Raw genomic sequence first — 17,888 nt, forward strand, 5'->3', positions numbered from 1 at the left:
GGGAGCCGGCTGCCGGGTGGGGGTGGGTGCGAGGCTGTCCTAGGGAAGCGCAGGCACAGGCGGGGACCGGGGCTAACGGATCTGCAGGGGGCTGGGAGCGGGGCGAGGAGCTGTCAAACCCGCACCCCGCCCTCCCCGGCTCTGTGCCAATGAGTCCGGCCAGGCCCTGTCACGTGACCAGAAGGGGGCGTGGCTGCGCCTGGGCCCTGCCCGGCTGGTCCAGGGCGAAGGCGGCGCGGCTGCTGAGGGGATCAAACAGCGACGCTGCGCCGCGGTGGAGTCCGGGGACAGGAGCCCGAGCCCAGGAGCAGGGCAGGAGGCGTCCCGGGCACGGTCCCCTATAGCCGGCCAGGGCCGCGCGCGCCTTTTCGTCACACGCGGGTAACGGCCGGGCGCTCCCGGGTGTCGCTTGGGGAGGTGAGAGCCGCGGTCTGGGACGCGCTGCCCGCCCGGGGCACTAACTGGGGTGGTACCGGGGTGCCCAGGCGGCGGCGACTGCTGGGGCTTCTCCCAACCGTTGGAATCCGCCCCGGCGCTGCCGGGCTGCGAGCGAGCCGGCCCCTGGGCTGCTGCTCCAGACCCCTCGGCTGCCATGGCGGAGCCCGGCGCTGCCCGCACTGCGGGGGTCCCTCCTGGCCAGCGCCGCCCCCACCCCACCCCGCACCGTGTCGCTGAGGGGTCCGGGGGGAGGCAACGGGGCGCCTCGTTAACTGCCGTCCTCGCCGCTCAGCCGCAAGAGCCCGGCCAGGGTCGCGCCCGGCGCGGCGCTGCGGGCACAGAGGCGTTCGCGTTTCTGCAGCCTGTCCCTGCGGGGCGGTCGCCCCCCGCGCCTTTGTGTGGCGCTTGCTCGTGCGCTAGCACTGGCCGACCTCAACTTCAAACCGTGTTTGATCTGCGAAGGACGTCAGCATAACCAACTGGGCGGGTAACGTTGTTGGGATCGGGAGGGATGTCGCTGGGGTTGTGGAATTACGCTTTTGGCAGGGGGACTGGGTGGATAAATCACTAAAAACTGGGGCACTTTACTTGTTGAAACCTTGTAGAAGGTGGTTAGACCCGTGGGGAAAATAGTTGAGGGTTGTGTGACTTTGCACGTGATATCATCATGGGTGGTTGTCACTTGGCACTCAGTGTGGTGCCTCATTCAGTTTTAGGTAAACGTATCTGCTGATGTATTAATCAGACTAAGAAAATATTTTGCTCTGCAAAATTTAGAGAAAATGAAGAGTAGTGAATTGTCATGCGGGATGCATCGTCATTGGAGGCTTAATGAGCAAGGCATATTTAAGCTGAAACTGGGAATCAAGATAACATACTAATAAGCCCTTTTAAAAATACAGAATACAGTTTTAAAAACCTAGTTTTCTCTGTTGTCAGTAATCTCCTTTTCTTAGAACTGGGAAGGGAGTCTCCTGATTAACAGTTTAATTCCCCCAGGGGAACAAAACTTAAATTTCCCAAGGATTATAAACTGTTGTATGTCACCACTGACCCTCCTATATATTTATTAGAAATGTCTATTTGAAAGACTCTTTTAGATACACTCACAAGTATGTTTAATACTTAGTAGTTTAATGAAATACTGTTAATCTTTTAATTCTCAGTCCACTATGCAGAAGCCCTATAATATTTGTTTTAAAACAATCTGTATAAATCACCGTGTTCAGGAAAGCTGCAAAAAACAAATTACCCCCCCCCCCCACCAGTGTTCTCTAAAGGTAGATTAAAAAAAAACTTAAATGAGTTGAACCTATCACTTTTTATTAGAAATTCATCTGCTTATATGTGTGTATTTAAAGCAAAACATAGAGCTGTTCAAACCGAGGACAGAAAAAAATCTCAAAACATTAATTTTCATGAGAGGGCTCTTTTGGCTGAAACCTTAGATGTTTTATTTTAATCCCTGGAGATAAATTAGAATGGAAATTAACACTTGGCAAAACCTGACTTGTATGATTAGCTCCCAAGTAAAACTCACTTTGATGTTAACCTCATTTTTATTCTCCTTAAATCTGTCAGATCTTTGAAATAAGGGCTGTAGCAGTTCTTAAAAACATCAGCAGTTGGACAGTTGTCTGCTCACTACAAATGTTGTGGTGAGGATGTATTTTGTTCCATTCCTTTGCTCTCCTTGCCAACTCAGTTCTTGTGAGCTGGCAGGGATCTGAAATTGATAGCCCTGCTTCCTTAAGCACAGGGCTTAAACCGAAAACAAACACGCTTTCATTTCATTGACTTGTGATATCTTTAGAAAATAAGAGCTTCTCTGAATCCAATGCAAACACCTACAAATGTTCTTTCAGCCATGTACTAATTTTCCTAAAAACTCTTTAGCCTCTGCTGTAAACTGGTTTGCCACATGCCTATCTGATATGTACTGTGCAGTATTTTAGTCTTTGAAACCTACAGTAGCACTTGACAAGCAGGATTCTAGTCCATCTTAGTTCATTGCCTGTTAAAAATGCTTCTAGCTGGGGAAAAGGGAGGTGTTGCAAAGGGGTGCTGGATGCTTGTTTCCATCTATGGTTATGGTAACTTGTGAGCTGTTAGGCTTTAAGTCAGTGATACTCAGACTGGGGCTTGGGAGCTGCAAGTGGCTCTTTGCAGTACGTAATATTTAAACACTATGATTTAATTATTAACCAGTCAGGATGCTTTTACAGTAAAAGCTTTATCTGGCATGTTCGGGGAATGGGGGGTGCTGGTAAGTCAAAATTCCGGTTAACTAAGAGTTATGCTTACCAATGGAGGGAGGGGAATGCAGGGCACAGGCTGTGGGAGGGAGTTTGGGTGTGGGAAGGGGCATGGGAGGGTTTCAGGGTGCTGGATCTGGGCAGTGCTCACCTCGGGTGGCTCCCCGCAAGCGGTGACATGTCCCTGCTGCTTCTAGATGGAGGGGTGGTCAGGTGGCTCTTCATGCTGCCTCTGCCCCCGCAGCTCCCATTGGTCGTGGTTCCCGGCCAATGGGAGCTGTGGAGCCAGCGCTTGAGGCGGGGACAGAGCCCCCGTGGCTGTTTCTTTGCCAAAGAGCAGCAGGGATATGTCGCCAGGTAGGGAGCCTGCCGGTGCCAACCAGACTTTTAATGGATATCAGAAATGCCGGTTTCTAGAGGTTTCTGGTTAACATGCAGAATAACCCAGCTTTTACTGTACTATGTTATTAACCAGTGTAGTTGATATAATAATACTTAGAATAACCAAGAAAATTAATTAACAAAAATAAAGTACTACTACTACTGTGACTCTCTTGGGTAATGTTGATTGCTAATTTGGCTCCTGAACAACTGAAGTCTGAGTATCACTGCTTCAAGTATTTAAGATGTGACAGAGTCCTTCTTTTGGAGAAAAGAAAAGCTAACTAAGAGCTGTGAATAAAGGGAACCGGTGCTTAGACAGCTAGATACAAATGACAGCAACGAATTGAGTGTTTTTCCTGCTTTTAACCACGGGTTGCAGGGGGACTATCTTAAATTGGGAACCAAAGATCTGAAAATTTCTTGTTGTGTTTAAAAGCTTTTCTGTCTTCTCACGTTCAAAGAGTGTCCAAGGAAACATTTTCCCAGCCCATACTATTTATTTGTCAAGGATCCTTTCACTTTTTTAGCAACTCTGAGACTAAGAAGTTTAAAAAAAAAAAGTTAAGGCAAACACTGTATAAAACCTAAAATCCTTTTCTCTTTTTTGTGAAGGTTAACTGCAGAGGAGAAAAAGTTGGGTTTGTGCTCTTCTTGCCTCTTCTTATATAATGAAGGCCCAGTTTATATATTTTTTTAATCTTGCTTGTTTTTAACAAATTACAAATCCAGGTTTTGTCTGCTCTGGAAGGTTCTTTGACTCTTGGAGTTGTTGAAACTATTAAATCCCTAGAGTCAAGAGAGTGAAAGTAGAGTAACAGGATTTTTAAATCGTCTTTTGCATGTAATGTTCTCTGTGTCTGTTGTGCTAGTTAATTTACATACTTTAAAGACATGATCCAACTCCGGTTGACTTCAGTGGGAGAGATGGATCAGGCTGAAAGTCTGGCATAAAGTGCAGCCAGTTTGACTAATGTGCACCTAACCATGTTGTAGCTGTTTTATACACCATTTCTTTAGGATGTGAGTCCAGGGAAGTGAAGATACTAATGTTTTGAACCACACATTGACAAAATGTTATTAAGAGCAAGCCACATTATGCAGGATTTACATATCTTAGCATTCAGATTCTCTCTGCAAGAAACCTTTTCCCCATGTCTAAAAATTAGCTGCAATTAATGATAGAATCATATAGGTCTTCCCTACTCTCAGTTTTAAACTAAGGGTCACAAATACAGCTGACCAATTGTGTGTTTCATGATGGTGCATGCACCAGATATAAACATATATACAAAAACCATTTACTACAACAGAAATGCCTCCCTGAACTTCTGTACTGTATATTCTGGGGAACAGCACTTCTAAAAAGTCTTAATTCTTGACAAAAACTTGTGATTACTGATTCTTGGGTGAGATGCTACTTAAGTTTTCAGTACTCTGAATACATTAGACAGGGCTTGAAAAGAGATTATGAGCTTGATCTCTGACTTTTTTCCTTTCACTTTTTTTCTCTGTTTCCCCAACTGTGATATCTTTCTATCTCATGCAGTGTATGTGGCTGTCACTTTAGGCTATAAGTCACACGAACTCTCTAATTCAGGCCTCATGCTCTCCTGCTTTTGAACAGGGAAGAGTCTTGATAAAGAAAGTAGATATAACTGTATTTGTAAAATATATGCTGACGTGTTGCTTTGCTGTGCCAGTGGACTTGCTGTATGAACCATAATAGCCTTCACGTAGTATGATTTGTCATTATTTTAATGTAATGGCTATCTCCGCTTCAGAGGGAGAGAAGATTTAAAAATAAATGAGCTAGGTATCATGAAAGGAGACAAGGGGAAGGGAGCCGTTGTCTTAAGGAAGCAAGAATGAATCATTGTTTTCTGTAAAATGCAGTTTTTATACTGGTTAAGTGTTGCAGTAGTTTTCTGGAAGTACCCACAAAGTACTAGATGCTGTACAAACATAAAAGATGATGTTCCTTACCCCAAAGAACTTACTGTTGAATTTTTGGCTTTCTGCTTAATGTTTTCTGATGAGTAATTAATGAAGATTTCTGCAAATAGTCTCTGTCAGGAGTGCTGACGGGGAGAGCTGTAGCTGGAACTCATTAAAAGGTATATTTGCATGGCTCCTATGTTTACAGGAAATAAAAAATTAGAGGCTTTGCAATTGTGCAGTTGCAGGCAGTCAGTGAGATGAGGTGTGGGGGATGTGCAGAGTGTTTGCTTTTCTAAATGTCAAGCTGAACAGGTTCTTTATTGAGTAGTACTAAATTTATTTTCTGCATTCTGTGCACAGATTTACTCTTGTGAAACCAATAAAGTTTTTACGTTTTAGTCCATTCTAACACATTTCTAGTCTGATTATTTTTAACAGATATGGTGTGTGTGTACCTTACAGCATAAATAGTATTGGAAGATTAGGAGTTGGCATTATGAGAGGCCAAGGACAAAATTAGGCCTGGTGTACAACCCAGAGCCCCACTTCCACATAGGTTGGGGGAGGGGGCCATGCTGTAGGATTCCTACTTAAGAACTGTCTTTGTATCCTGCTTGGTTAAGTCATCTCTTGTAGCAGTCTTTGGCTAATTAATATTAGGTTGAAGCCATTTTTGCTCACCTCCAGCTGCTTAAAGAGGATGTGGTCTCACTCTGCCCTCAAAACCCCAGAAATTCCTGCATGTGGAAGGGAGAAGGCAGAACCTAGAAAAGGCTGATGGAAGGGCAAAGGAGGAAGCCACCCTCAGCTGAGAGGCTGTAAGATGGCCTCTGCTACTCCATCGCTTCTTCCTTCCTATAAACCACACCCACAGCCAGGAAGCTCTGGGGTTTTGGGGGTAGAGTGAGACCCATGAATAACTCTTGTGGCTTCCTCTGCTGTTTGACTTTTCTAATGACCAGTAGAGTGAAATTGACAGTTGTGAACAGTAGCAATGAAAATGACTATGCTTGTTTTGTTTTGCTGCTTACTGAGAAAGGTATATGCAACTGCTGAAGCACCGGAGCTGTCTTCCTATAAATCTTTTAGACAGACAGCACTGCATCATATTGATGCTATAAGATTTTCTTTGCAATTGTAAGGAATCAGAACTAAGGTCCAGATTCTCAAAGGTAATTAGGCTCAGATCCTCAAAAGCAGGCACCTATGCTGCTATTTAAAATTAAAGACTTAGTTATGTAGAAACCAGTGGTTTTGGGCCCTTTCTGTTCTTGCCCCCTCTTAACTTGGGGGGAAAAGTTCTTGCTCCTGGAGAGTAGACTTTTTTCAAATCCAGGACAAAAATATTTGCCTCTTATTGGAGAGAGAGTACCACCAGTGTTAAGCCTTGCTTAGTTTTATGAGTGACACAAGGCATAACCTTTTGGACAGCGAAGTTACATCAGTGAAGAGATTATCTGATGATTGAAGACTGAGCAGAAGAAACTTCAATTACCAGTATTTAAAGTAACTACTTGGTCAGCTCATGGTAACAGTATGTTACATGCTTTTCCAGTAACTTGGTACATGTTAATTTAGACCTTGTCCACATTTAAATGTAGATTGACCTAGCCATGTCAATCAACGTGTGAAAAATTCACACCCCTGAGTACCATAGTTAAGATGACTTAGCCCTGTTGTAGACATGGTTAAGTTGATGGAAAAAGTCTTCTGTTGACCTAGCCACTGTCTCTTGCGGGGTTGGATTACTTACATTGACTGAAAAACCTCTTCCATCGACATGGGAAGCATCTCTGCTATCGGTGCTACACCAGCATAGCTGCTGCTATAGCACCCATAATGTATCTGTGCCCTTAGCCTTATAGCTTTACACCCACAACAGAGAGCCTTGCTGGTGCACCTTGGTGTTTGTAGATCAGTGACCTTGAACTCTGCAGTATAGGAGTATGTACATCGTAGGCTCTCTTAATTCTAATTTGATTATTGAGAACCAATTTATATCATGGATGATCTGAACATAAAGAGTATATCTAAAAACAGCACTTCCATGTATTATAGCATTTACTGTCAGGAAATACTTCTGTCAAGGTTCTTATATCTTAGGTGGATTGTATAGTGATATGTTTTCCTGCCCCCCAATTCAGTACACTATCCCTTGTTTAGTTTGATATTAAACCCAATTTTTTACTCCATCTGCACTTTATAATGTGTTGCAGATTTTCAGTTGCAATGCATGCATTATAGATAGAGCCGTACCACATTCATGGTCCATTTTAGTCAGTTTCACGATCGTAGGATTTAAAAAATCATAAATTTTATGATTTCAGCTATTTAAATCTGAAATTTCACGGTGTTGTAATTGTAGGGTTCCTGACCCAAAAAGGGGCTGTGGGGGGGTCGCAATGTTATTGTAGGTGAGGTTGCGATACTGCTACCCTTAGTTCTGCACTGCTGCTGACGGCAGAGCTGCCTTCAGAGCTGAGCAGTTGGAGAGCGGCAGCTGCTGTCTGGGAGCCCAGCTCTGAAGGCAGAGCTGCCGCCAGCAGCAGCGCAGAAGTAGAGTGACAGTACTATACTATGCCATCCTTTACTTCTGCACTGCTCCCTCCAGAGCTGGGCCCTCAGTCAGCAGCCGCCACTGTCAGGCCGCCTAGCTCTGAAGGCAGCACGGAAGTAAGGGTGGCAATACCATGCCCCCCCCCATAACATTGTGACACCCCACAACTTCTTTTTGGGTCAGGACACCCAATTTGAGAAACGTTTGTCTCCCCAGTGAAATCTGTAGGATAGGGTAAAAGCACACAAGACCCGATTTCATAGTCCGTGACAGCCCATAATTATAGAACCTCTTGGAATGGGGAAGAGGGAGCAGTTAGTAGTGGTTGACAGCTGGTTTCTGATGTAGGGTGCCTGGGAAAGTGAGGAATCAGACCTGGCTTTCGGCAGTGAGGAGGCAGCTTGGACTCTGATTCTGGGAGGTAAAGAAATCTTTGTTTCTTCCTACCTTTAACTAGGTAGGAATGTGGGTTTTATTTTGTAATGAACAACTTCTTACTGCAGTCTACAACAATTTCTCCTACATGCAATAAAAAAGGAGATGATACCTCAGGGTTTTTTTGATGGGTGTTTTTTTGGGGGGGTGAAAATTTTAGCAGGGAAATAACTATAATTTTTGATATCTAAACTGTACAGTACGTAACCTGTGTAACTTATTTTGCATTTGTTACCTTCACCTCATCCCCCAGTCCTTCCATTTTAAAAAAAAATACACTTGTTGCATCTAGTCTCTTTGGATTCATAAGCCTTTGAGGATAATGATTGTTACTGTTTGTGGTTGTACAATCCCTAGCACAATGATCCTGAGCGGTGCCTCAGAGTGGTACTTCAATACAAATGCTAGTTAATAATATTGCTCTACTGAGATGAATAGGAGTAATTTTTATTTGTTTCTTTTCCAGACCTGTTCACTGTACCCACAGACATGTGCAGATGCCACTGCATTTGTCGGCTTACATTTTGAAGGTTATTTTATGGTTTTAAGGGATAGTTTTTCTTTTTTTTAAAAGAATCTTAGATTTAGGCACACAATTATGCATCTGTTTATGCAGCTGCATAACTGCATGAAACAGAACAGTAGGATACAGTTTCCATTCTAACTTCACTCACTGGCTTTTAACTTCCTCAGAAAAGTTGCTTCTGGGTTGAAATTTATTTGCTTGACCTTGGAGCAAAGGTGAATCTTATATTGGAAGATGTTTAACAATCAATACAGCCACTCTTAAATTATGGGAATACTTTTCCTATATGTTACAGGAGATGTCTTAATGGTCACATAACTGTAATGGGAGAAGTGACAGCTTCCTAGTTGGTTGAAGTAAATACTTCAGATTTGAAGAAAACAGGCTTAGTGTTTAAATGACATACATTTAAAAATGACTGTAAGTTGACAGATACATCAGTTGGGGAAGGTATAATAAAGCCCAAACTACAGTTCCGTCCAAACGTCTTTTTCTAAGGACTGGCTGTACTAACTTGAAGAAGATTAAAAAATAGGATCAAAGTAACAAAAAACACAAACCACCAAGTGAGGTTTTTACAGCATTTAGCACATGGGAGAGTGGAAACCCCCTTCCCCTGGGTAGATTCTTTTGATACCTTTTTGATCTCCTTACAAGTCCTCATGAAGGGTTTTACCTGAACATTCATTACTACTGGGGGAATTCTGCACCACTGCGCATACGCAGAATTCATGTGCTGCTCAGAATTTTTTTTCTCAGCAGAAAATATTCTGCAAAGAAGTGCTGCAGTTATGCCTTTTGCCCATCAGGGGCCTCTGTGGCACCAGGACAGTGAGAAGCTGCTCCCAAGCAGGAACAGCCCAGCTGGGGATAGGGAAGAGAAGAGGCTGTATTCCTCAAAGCACCCTGCTCGTGGGGCTAGGTCAGGATGCATGGGATGTGGGGGAATGGACAGCATGGGGCTGCTGTGGGTCGTGGTGGTGGTCACAAACTGGGGTTCAGAATGGCTAGTGAAGGGGGATGGCAGGGGCTAAATGGGAGTGGGGGTGCAGAGACATGGGGATGGGGGCAGATGTGCCTGACTGAATGAGAATGGCTAGGGTCTGCATCGGGGAGGCTCCCTAACAATCCCTCCTCCCCCCCCTAAAAAGAACAACGAACCCCTGTTCCATACTTCTCCCACCGACACCCAACAGCCCTCCAAGTTCATACCCCAGGCCCCTTCCCAGCAATTACTTCCCTCTCCCTCAGCTCCTTTGTTACCCTTGACTCCCCCAAGTCTCAGAAGCAGTGCAAAGAGGTGTGGGAAATACGTTTGTACTGTAGTTTAAATGAATTATTATTCAAAGTTCTATATTAATATGCCTTGTAAGGAATCTCTTTGTCAAAAAACATTTCCTGAATCTTTTTTTGTTGTCTGTATTGTTACAGATATACTTGCTGACAGTAAGTAATTTAAATTTTGAAATAATTTACTAAAATAATTGATACTGGCATGATTATATTGTTGTTTTGAAAAATAAAATATGCAGAATTTTTATTTTTTTGGTCCGGATTTCCCCCCAGAAGTAATTCATCTACCCTCCAACTGAGCTGAGACTAGTCCTTATATATTTCTCAAAGGCAGTTGCCTGATTCTTTGGTCTCATGACTGATAGGCTGAGAAATTTCGTTGCCAAGAAAGAAATGAGCCTATTCTGAAAGGGCCCAAGCACCTAAATGTGTGTGACCCAGGACCTTGTTACACTGATCTCTTTTGTGTATGTGTATTAAGATACACTGTTTCTTTTTTAAGTGTATGACTGTATTCTTCAACAAAGCTAGTTCTTTTGTCTTAAAACTTTAGGAAACTAAAAAACCAAAAAAATTGTTTATGTGGTATTAGTGATGCAAAACCGTGAGCTTAAGTTAGGAAATTTGGAGAGTTAGTGCAGCAAGAACTATTAACTTGTCCACACTGTGGTTTTGTAGTGATTTCCATTGTTTTTGTTTTTTTGTTTTTGTTCAGTCTAAACAGTAATTATTGCTGTATTTATTCTGTGCCATAACTTGGTCCCATTGTACATTCTGTATATTTTTACATTCAGGTAAATATTGTAATACTTAGAAGTTACCAAAACCTGTGATTTCTCAACCTGAACACTGTCTTAATGCTGTTTCCCTTTAAATATAAACTTCATGTGTATGATACTTCAAATAATGAAGCTAAAAAGGCCTTTTGTTTAGATACTAGTTGACTCTAAATTGATACCTACCTTCTAACACATCATAAAGTGAATAAATGAACTTTTGTGCTTTGAAGGGGTACTGTTACATCCAACTTGGACGCAAATCTCTTTAAGAACTTAATCCTAAAAAATTGAAGATCAATAAAAAATACTTCCACAAAACTTGTGAAAACCTATTCCAATGGGAAGCTTTTATTAACAAATAAATGTTTCCTGCACTGTCAGCATCTTGACAGAGATTGTGCAGGGGCATGAAAATAGAAAATGAAACTATCTATAAACAAAAAAAATTGACGAATCAGTTTATTTTCCTTGCTAGGGCTCAGAGAAATGGGAAAATAAACGTACTGAAAAATAATCAGAATTTCAATATTTTAAGTATCTTTGATGTAGTAATACAGTTATGGGGAACTTCTTATCTTAATGAGTGTTCGCTCCAATACTAACTTCTTTATTCTGCTTGTTGCTCAAATTCAGGTTTTTTTGTATTACATTTATTTATCTTTGTCTGAATTGAGTCCTCTAAAAGCAGAGTATGACTCTGCTTATAGTGATCAGAAGATGACAAACCGAGCCCACTGCAGTTAGAGCAATCTCTGAGAATTGTGCAGTGAAGCCTATACGTTGGTCTGTTGTCTTATTAATTGCTGGAAAAGATACTTGGCTGAATTCCAAAGAGAAATGTAGTTAATTTTGATGAGTCATTATAAAGCAATTAGTTGTGGGGGAAGTTGTCGTATTGGTTTTGTTTACAGTGATCACATACTTCACATATTTAAACAAAACTTCCACATATGGACTAAAAAGTTTGTCTATAGCAAGTTTGTCTATAACAAAACTTTATCCATAAGACAAGATTAATATTTTTATGGGGAAAACATAGGCAATGTTTGATGAAGTGACCTCATATTTTGATGAATATACTGAAGTAATATGTCCACACAATCTTCACCAGTCTGCAAGTATTTTGATGATATTGTGTGTTCGGGTTCACATCAGGATATTCAAAACTCAGCTTCCAAAGACCACATCTAAGTCAAAGTGAGGATACATAGTGACATATAACACTGTTTTACTGCTAAGTATCTATTTTGTCTTTCATGGGTGAATATTAAAGATTTAATTGATGTAAGATTCCTTTCTGTCACTGAAAATGGTATATATCACTAGCCTGCCATAACCACTGAATGTTAGCCACAGAAACCTGTTTTACCATTATTTTCCACTCCAGGGAAAAGCCTGTACATAGTCTTTTAAGGCTTTGTCTACACTGGTCCTTCGTCGACAAACCTTCTGTTGTTCAGGGGAGTGGAAGTTTTTTGTCGTCAGGATAGAGCTCTCCTGCCGACAAACCGCAGCTACACTTTGCGGCTTTTAGTGGCACGGCTATAGTGCTAAAAGCTGCGTAGCGTAGCCATACCCATAGCCAGTGTGCGCTTGTGTCCCCACTTTGCACCCATCCACTAATCTAGTACAATCTTCCTGCATAACCCTTCCTCAATTAACGTCTTTTCTCTCTCTCTCTCTCTCCTGTCTTCTGCTTTTGTTACTCTTTTTTTTCTTTTCTTGTTTTTACTCTGTTTATTATTACCCCCCCTTTTCTTTTGTTTGTTCCCCCAGCCTATTTCATTGCTCGCCAGAAGGCTATATGGTGCTGGGGTAAGGTAGGGGGTCATTAATCACTCTAGCACCAGGACATGAGCTCTCTCAAGAGAGTCTGTGTTATAAGAGCACATGTATAATCTGTCTTGTAAGCCTGAACTGCTGTTGGAACGGAAGGTGGCTTTCAAGAAGCTGTGCTCTCTTACCCACAGCATGCGTTCAGCGAGAAGTTGAGTGAATCAAGGATCATGTGACTTCTTCCTGTCTTTCCTCCCCCCCAGCTATCACTTTGCTCCTCTGCCTAACACTCATACTGCTCCTCTCCACAGCCCATTTTTCCTTGAACTGGTGCGTGCTTGCCCTGGGTGCCCAGATTCCAGGTTGAGGTGCTTGGGGGAGAATGGGGAAAAAAATATAGCCAGCTCTTCTTATTTTTGGTTTTGATATGGCTTGATGACTGAGCCATTTTAAAATCACTGAGTAGTATGAGGCAGTCTGGCATTAATAGATGGAATTTTACTGAGAGGTGTATTTTGGTACTTCATAAGAAAAAGTAATTTGCTTTTTAACATGGACAAAATAGTTATGAGGCTACTTGGACATTAAGGTTCTGAATCTCTGTAAACTGCAGTTTTGTTCCTCAGCTGTGGAAGTCAAACATGCCTGATGTGCCGTACTGCTGAACGGTGCTGGGACAATGAGTTCACCATTGTTTCTTTCACTGGAGAGCTGTTCCTACCGATGTGTAACCTGAAAATAAATCCTTACTATGTCTAGAAACTCTCCAGTCTTTGTGATTGCATAACTTTTTGTCTGAAAAAGGCTGCAGGTCAGCCTTTTTGTAATAAGAGAACAGGCTCCTCATTATGAGTGATGTAAGTGCCCCACTTTCTAATCTGTACAGTGGAAAGCAACCACAAAACCAGAATTATTTGTGGTACTCTTCAAATTGAATGATGATCCTTTCCATAGCTTGTGTATTAACTGAAACACTCTTAATAACTTATCAGTTAACAAGAGTGCAGTATGATGTATATTACTTCAGCACTATGTTGTGAGTCAGGACTGATTTTTATTTTTTTAATTTTATTTTTTTTAATCTATTCCTTATTTTTGTATCAGTGGTCACACTTGACTGGATTGACCTTTTCAGTTTGAAGTCCAGGGAACATGAATTTATCTGCCCCTACCTTCTTTTGGGATATGTACCATTGGTGCAGCTCCAGCTAATGTAGATGAGGCACGGGTGTTTTTACTATTTCTTGTCTAATGAGATAACACAATGGTGATGCTTTTGCCCTGTCCAGATTACAGTCACACTTTTGCTACCGCTAGTGGAGCTGCATTTTATGAGATGAATTTTGGGATCTTGAAAGTGGAGGCCAAACCAAACTTTAGTGAGCCAAGCATATTGCTGTGTGACACTGTTAGCTTCCCCACACCTCTGCAGTACTTTTGTTCATTTCACTTTTCGGTCTCTTCTAAATGTAGATATTTTACAGTGTGGACTAACATAAAATGTTTAGATACTCCAATAAAACAGAAGATGTAAAAATAAAATGGAAGACACCAAAAAAAGGAACAAATGTAGCACGTGCCATTATCCCAGCTAGTGAAATGTTTTCTGGTGACATGGCTCTTTAAAGAGCCAATGATTGGAGACCTACGGGAGTACTTTAAAAGACACACAGTGAGGATGCTTGATCTCAAGTAACTACTTGCTGAGTGTCCTCTTTCTAAGAGTGCTTTGTGTAAGCCTGAATTTGAGGAAAACATTTTAATTTTGTTGGTCAAAACAGAGACAAGGGAAGGAAAAAGAAATGCAGTCCTATGTAGTAGATAATTTTGAAGGAGATGTTCATATTTGTGTCAGGTCATGCACTTAAAACTTAAAATTCTATGTGTGGTGACCTTTTATTTTGTTTTAAGGTCAGAAGGGTCCATTATGATCATCTAGTTTACTTCCTGCATAACACATGCCATAGGACTTCTCCCAGTAGTTTCTTTATAAAATAGATAAATTCTGTTTGAGCGTTAGCATAGCTCTTAGAAAGATATATAGTCTTCATTTAAACACTTCAACTGTTGAACCTACCACATCCCAAGGCAAGTTGTTCCAGTGGTTAACTACTCTTACTGTTAAAAATGTGTGGCATATTCCTTGTCTGAATTTGTCCAGCTTTACCTTTAACCACTGAATCTCATTATGCCTTTTTCTGCTAGATTAAAGAGCCCTCCACTATCAGAAATCTCTTACACATTCAGGTACTCGTAGACTTTGCTCAAGTCATCTCTTCACCTTCTCTTTCATAAATTACATACATTTAGCTTCCCTAGTTCTCACTATAAGGCATGTTTTCTAAACCTGGAACTATTCTTGTATGTCTTTTCTGAACACTTTCCAATTTGTCAACATCTTTTTTGAAGCATAGACATCAGAAATGGAGACGATATTTCAGTAATAATCTCTCTGTGCTGTGAACAGGGGTGATGCCACCTCCCTGCTCCTACTTGATGTTCCTCTGCTTAGGCAGGCAAAAATTGCATTTGCCCTCTGTCACACAGAGCCCTGATAGAGCTCTTCCTTTGTCTGGACACTATCTCCACACCGAGTCCGTTTTATGTGGAGCTCACCTCATTGGGCTCCATGTGCACTTTAAGTCTCCTGAGTCTGAACATAATCTCTAGGCACTGCCCCGTCTGGAGGTGCCCTTTTAGAGTGCAGATCCTCTGTCTAGCACCCCCTTCTGAGATCTGTGCCAAATTGCCTAGTCCCTGGGACTAATCCTGGTCCTTGAGACTTCTCTGTATCTTAAGTACACCGCTCTTCTCCAGAATTTCAGCTGTGTGGCTGAAATTCTGACTTTACAGTTAAACTCTTCAGGGGCATATGACAGTGAAAACAAACATATTGCTCAGTATTCCAAACGCCATTACTCTTTACTTAGCAGCATGGGATATGTGCCAGTCTAGACAAAATACAATACAGTTTTACACATTTTCCCTGTCTCAGCTTCTTCATCACACTGGGGAATCCTCTGAAGTGTCCAGAGTCATTTCTTGAGTCTCGTGGCACCTTTTAGGTCATCTAGTGGTTTGAGCATTGTCCTGCTAAACCCAGGGTTGTGAGTTCAATCCTTGAGGGGGCCATTTAGGGATCTGGGGCAAAAATTGGGGATTGGTCCTGCTTTGAGCAGGGGGTTGGACTAGATGACCTCCTGAGGTCCCTTCCAACCCTGATATTCTATGATCTAGCTTTCTGTGACCTTGGCTGGTAGTCCTGCAGTTAAACCAGAGCCCCTGTTGTGAAAATATGCCCATCAATTCCTCTCTTCTACAGCAGCTTTGGGTAGGTCTCTGAGAATCTCAAGTTTGTGTTCCCCTACTAATAGTTTTAGTACTAATGCTGGACATTTTCCATTCTCCACTTCATCAACCCTTTGCAAATAAACTTTGTTAGGCTGGTTTTCCCAATCAGACAACCTCTTCAGCATACAAATTGTATGATTAGAGCACAGTCATTAAGACTAATGACTATTTTCTTGGGTCTGGCAGAGATGTGCTACAGCCTTGTGCCACATCTGTTCAGAGGCATTCCATGATACAAAAATTTAATATAAACCAGAATTCATAAATTACGGTCACATTCTCTTAGCTACAGCAGTGGAAGCTCCTGTTCAGTTGGCTACCTACCATGACTTCTAAGTCTTTTTCACTGTCACTACATTCCAGGGTACAGTCCCCCATCTTGTAAGTGTATCCTACTGTTTTTGTTTCTAAAAGTATGATGATGGGCTCAAATGAGCCTACCTTGCCAGGTGATAAGTCTGTATAATGGACCTGTGTCCATTATTTATCACTCCACCAATTTTGTGTTGCTTGTTTAAAGAAGGTTCACTATTCCTGACCAATGGGAGCTGCGGGAAGCGGCGGGCAACAGGGACATGCTGGTCGTCGCTTCCCGCAGCTCCCATTGGCTGGGAACAGCAAACCGTGGCCATTGGGAGCTGTGGGGGGCTGTGCCTGTGGGTGGTCAACGTAAACAAAATGTCTCGCGGCCCGCCTTCGGATTACCCTGATGGGCTGCGTACCGAAGGTTGCCAACCCCTGCTTTAGGGCATAATCCATCTACTAACTGATGTAAGTTTCTTCCAAATTCCAATGTGCAGTTTACTCCATAAGTGCCCATTATAGGGTTACTCATGCTTTCCTGTGAAAAAGCTGGTTCTGGCCACTGCCAGGCAAGGCACTGAACTAGATGGCAACATGGATCATATCCAGTATGAAAATTCCTATGTTATATCATATCCGTGAAAAGCAAAACAAAGATGGCTATTTGGAGGTCATATTATTAAATCTCATAACTATTGTGTTGAAAGTTCTCAGAAGTCTCTCAAAAGAACAGAGCAAAGGTTTAATAATTAAAATATACATATCTCCTAAAAAGCATCAGATTCTATTTACGCCGAACATCACCCACTGCACCAGGTTTCCTACAGAAAAGAGTGGCATGACAGGCCATTTTTAAATTAAATGCTGAAATATGGATTTCAGAGCCTAACTGCAGGTACTCAGCTTCGGAAGTTTATGCCATTAATCATTATTTACAAAGGCCTTTTTAAAATTAATAGTCAGTCAAGTTACTTTTTTTTCTGTAGGAAACTTGGTGGAATGGATGCTGTTCAGCACGATTGGCAAACTCTAGTGCTCTTATAATCACCAACTTGCATCAATAGAATTAGTTTAAACAAAAAGGACAAGTTGCTAAGATTCAAGGATTGTGTTGAAATTATTCTTGTTAAAAATAGAAGATGTGAAGCTAGAAGTTAGTGAGCCAGCATTGGTATGTCGGATATTAGGCATAATTGGTGGACAAAATAGTGAGGGTTTGGCTACTGAAACATGTTTCATCATCATGGCTGCCGCTTCCACCTTTTTCTGTGACCCCAGGCCTTCATCCTGATCTTGAGATATGTCCTTACTAGACCAGGCCAGAGAGAGGGAGCAGGATGACATCACCACCCTACCAGCTCCAGCTGAATCCTAACCACCACCTGGGATGAAACGACTTTAATGTCATCAGTAATAAAAAATGTTGATGCCATCTAAGAGACTGTCAGACAAGGGTTTTTCCCTTCTAAAACACTGTAAAGCTAGAGTGAGAGGAAACAAGAAATGTTAAAATGAAAGCCTTATTTAACGCTTTACATTTCAAATGCTTTAACTGTTTTTTCTTTTCTGTATCTTTAATACAAGGTTTAAAGGGTTTTTATTGGTGTATACCAAACCAAACACCTTGTTTAAAACAAATGTTGGACATAGACTGGGTTATGTTAACGTCATTGGCCCATTTATTTCACCTAAATTAAAATATTATTCCCATACTTTTGTCTTCTAAATGCTCTGGGTTTCAAGAAAGCTTCACTCAACCCCCATCTCACGCACATGCACAAAACTGCTCTTTATATTCAATAGCCAAGTCTTCCAAAGTCTCAAAATACTGTGTTGTACATTTACACAAATAT

At 41.8% G+C, this 17,888-nt stretch overlaps 1 protein-coding gene across 2 annotated transcripts in view; it reads left to right on the top strand.

Moving 5' to 3' along the window:
- The first annotated feature begins 218 nt into the window (after positions 1–218).
- The window catches only part of OSBPL8 (oxysterol binding protein like 8), a 189,880-nt gene continuing 172,210 nt past the window's right edge, over positions 219–17,888 (top strand). The window contains exon 1 of one of the 2 annotated variants that reach the window (XM_084646369.1): positions 219–417. The gene's annotated coding sequence lies outside the window, so the exon portion shown is untranslated. The remainder of the gene's footprint in view (positions 418–17,888) is intronic. The other variant, XM_084646370.1, reaches the window with a different exon arrangement.

This window comes from Lepidochelys olivacea (genome assembly GCF_965140295.1).
Source record: "Lepidochelys olivacea isolate rLepOli2 genome assembly, chromosome: 1".
Classification (NCBI taxonomy): domain Eukaryota; kingdom Metazoa; phylum Chordata; order Testudines; family Cheloniidae; genus Lepidochelys; species Lepidochelys olivacea.